The sequence below is a fragment of the Macrobrachium nipponense genome, chromosome 21, assembly GCF_015104395.2.
Source record: "Macrobrachium nipponense isolate FS-2020 chromosome 21, ASM1510439v2, whole genome shotgun sequence".
NCBI classification, from domain to species: domain Eukaryota; kingdom Metazoa; phylum Arthropoda; class Malacostraca; order Decapoda; family Palaemonidae; genus Macrobrachium; species Macrobrachium nipponense.
In genome coordinates, this window is record NC_087212.1 from 68941575 (window position 1) to 68945722 (window position 4148).

A 4148-nucleotide genomic window follows, 5' to 3' on the forward strand; every position below is an offset into this window, starting at 1 on the left:
AAAAGCATATAAAGTAGACGGACAAAAGTGTTCAGTCATAGTAGTACCATTATCCACCAATGTAGCTACTGGTGCTGGGTTCGAATTTTGATCTGGAACGCTGGGCAGCAGACAGCTGATTATACTATACGCTGAAAATACCTTACCGATAAAACTGAATGTAAAATACTGTATCTTTGAACTGAACGGAAAATACTACACTATAAATGCGGTAATTATATATACTAGCAAGTTTACCCATCCACGATGGGTGATAAAATACGGGTGCAGAAGAGAAAAATTTTTATGTACTATTTGTTCAGCAATATTAAAATAAGGGCGATTACACGAATAGTCTCTCTCTCTCTCTCTCTCTCTCTCTCTCTCTCTCTCTCTCTCTCTCTCTCTCTCTCTCTCTCTCTCGTAATGTAATTCAAGGGACGATCACTGAACGCAGAGAAATTCTTATTCATTGTTTTTTACCCTCTTTTAATGATATTCTCTCTCTCTCTCTCTCTCTCTCTCTCTCTTCTCTCTCTCTCTCTCTCTCTCTTAAAGTAAGTGAAGGGACGATCAATGAACGTAAAGAAGTTCGTATTCATTATTGTTTACCCTCTTTTAATGATTCTCTCTCTCTCTCTCTCTCTCTCTCTCTCTCTCTCTCTCTCTCTCTCTCTCTCTCTCTGGAACTCGTGATCTCTCTCTCTCTCTCATTGTAAGTCAAGTAACGAAGACGGTGATGGGATTATCGGATTACTTAGCTCTCAAATCACAAATTATCTCCTCTCTCTTTCTCTCTCTCATTTTTCGATAGCAAGATAAAATTATAAAATTGTAGTGCATTAATGTCGTTAAATGGCTCTCTCTCTCTCTCTCTCTCTCTCTCTCTCTCTCTCTCTCTCTCAAAAGCCTTCGACAGCGTGAATCATAATATTTTATTTGATAAATGTACATCACTGAGTATAGATCCACTCTGGTTTATGAATTACCTACATAACAGATCCCAGTCAGTTAGAATGGGTCAAACTGTGTCTTCCCTAAAAACTGTAGAGTTTGGTGTACCCCAGAGCTCTATTCTTGGCCCAATACTCTTTGTAATTTATGTCAATGATCTGGTAAAATCACTACCCGGCTGTTTCGTCATCCAATATGCCGACGACACCCAGATCTTAATTGAAGGATTTGTAAATGAAATAGACAAACTAATTCATAGGGCAGAATACATACTAAAGAAGGCCAAATACTACTTCTTAACTAATGGTTTGCTTCTTAATGAGAAAAAAACACAATTCATTTTAATAGGTTCCCGACAATATATATCAGAAATTAGAGACAATGTGCAAATAGATTTTAATGGAAATATGATTAAACCCATGAAAGCTGTAAAAAAATCTAGGGGTTTATTTTGACAGATATATGACGTTTGAAACGCATATAGATGAAATTTATAAGAAAGTGTTGGGTACTTTAATTTATTTAAATAGAGTAAAAGACTCATTTGATTCTTCTACGCGTAAAATAGTTGTTCAGTCGCTGGCTATGAGTATAATCAACTACTGTTTAAGAATTTGGGGAGTAACTGGCTCTACACAAATGAAAAGGGTTCAAAAACTTCAAAACATTGCCGCCCGAGTGGCTGTTGGTAATGTAAAAAAAACATGACCACATATCCCCTTACCTCAAAAAATTAGAATGGTTAAAGATAAAAGACAAATATACCATAGATGTCTGTAATTTGGTATTCAAAACAATACGTAAAATAAATCCTGAATGGTTATATGATTTTCCAACAGTAAACGCAGTTAATGGGGTTTCTACTCGACAGCAGGAAAATCTGTATGCAGAAAGGGCGAAAACAGAGATAGGCTCCCGCCAGTTTAGTATTCGAGGCCCAGCATTATACAATAAAGTACCTGGCACAATTAAACAAAAATCCTCTCTCGCTGCTTTTAATGTACACTTAAAGAAACTAACTTTACATGGTTCCGATTAATGTAAGAACGTTATGCTTAATTGTCTTATTAAAAGTGCTTTTGAAGGCACTACTGTACTTTTATAGATGTTGGAATTATTTTTAGATAATACTTATGGATAAGATGGCTTTTATTTACAAATTAAGATTTCCTTATAATCTTATTTGATTACTCTGTGTTATCTTAATACTATTTGTACATGACTTGTTTTTAACACAACTTATGTGGTCTATGACAATGTATTTCAATATTCGGGAAGAGTAATTTTTACTCACTATATTTTAAGTAAATGCTTTCTAATTTTATGATATTCTTTTATTACTGATGAATTATTTTAATTACAAAGTTTTAGCCGATTTGTTGATTCCTAAAACAACTTTTGTATGTCTAAAATAACAAATATTTTAACTATTTGTAAGATGATTTTACTAATTGTAGCTTTATATTTTATGAATACCCAATGTAAATATTGGAAATAAAGAAAGAATTATTATTATTATTACTCTCTCTCTCTCTCTCTTGTCGGTGGCTTTCATTTAACGGAACAGGGATCTTGATTGGTTCGTTTCTTTGTCAAATAATATGCACGGTGATACGAATAATAAAGATGTTATTGCAAAGACGCAACTTGTATGTCAGTGCGTTATGATCCTGTGTCTTCCAAAAAAGAGTAGAAAGTAGGAACTTGTCAGTTTCCTTTTTATTATGTCCTTTGGCAAGATCGAAATTCCGAAGCAACATTACCGGGCAGTACTTCTTCAACGTTATTTTGTGCACTGGCAGTCCCGATGGATTTAAGTTACTCAAAAAATCTTGCGGATATTGATGATAATTTTCATCTTCTATTATGTCCGAGCTGAAATATTCACGACTTTCTCCGGGAAAGTTGTACAGAAATTATGTATGAGAAATCGTAAAGTAACTAAGTCTACGGGAATAACCAGCCTCGTTTCACGACCAGAAACAGCTCCGTTTCAGGGAATCCCTTCTCACCCCCACCCCCTACAAAGGAGGGGGGTAGGTTGGATGAAACCCCATTACAAACCATCTTAGGAGTCCCCACCATAACTCTACCAAGTTTCATGCCCATCTGACCAGCCGTTTGGCCGTGATTGAATGACAGACAGACAGACAGACATTACGCCCATTATAGTATGATATATATATATATATATATATATATATAGTATATATATATATATATATAAAGGTTTTTGCCACGAAGGAAATTGTTTTTTTCCTTCGTGGCAAAAACCTTTATTTATACATAGCATCACGTTTTATATACTTCGTGATCAAGTTATTTGATATATATATATATATATATATATAGATATATATTATATATATATATATATATATCCACACAATTCCTGGACTGACTTGAACATACAAGTAATAATAGGTTTTATTCTTGGATGTATGGAAGTCCCACTCATATTTCTGCAAAATATTTATCGTGGCCACAACAACAAAGATTAGAATTCAGTATTCATGATTATATTTTTTAAGAGCACGACACATATGTAGTCCTAAACAATGCGTTAATAAAAAAAAGGCTTAAGTAATGACAGAGAAGCATATAATAAAAAAAAAGTTATTTGTACCATTTTGGCAGTAAATTTATTGACATTCCGTGCCTAGCTAAAAAGTACAATGTGGATGTGGCATATAATAATAATCATGCAGTGAAAACAAAAATTGATTAAGAACTTTCCTGAGTTCAAAAGAAAGGTGTGTAAATCAAATCCCGTGTGATATATATTTCTCGATTATGAAAGCTGTTTTATATTATTTTCCGTTCTGTATAAGCTGTAAGTTACGTTACGGTGAGGTATATAATACATGCGTGACACATACCCCCTTTAACTGTCGGAGATATGGTCACATTAATGTTACGGAGTTTGTATCAATTGTGCTTGTAGTACCCAAAATCTAAAGAGTATGTATATCTTGGTAGTACCCATATAACTACGAATTTTGCACACACAAAAAAAGTAAAAATGTCAGTAGCAATATTCCGCATAGTCATGATAACCTAAAGTTACTTTTAAAATAAATTGCAGACAGTGTTGCCTGGTGGTTATCACTCTTCTAAGAGGAAACAGTAAGTCTAATTGACATCCCCCTTTCAGTTTCCGACAACTGGAACCGTATCCTTTCGAAAAGCGCGCCCCAGCTGCACCATTGTATAGT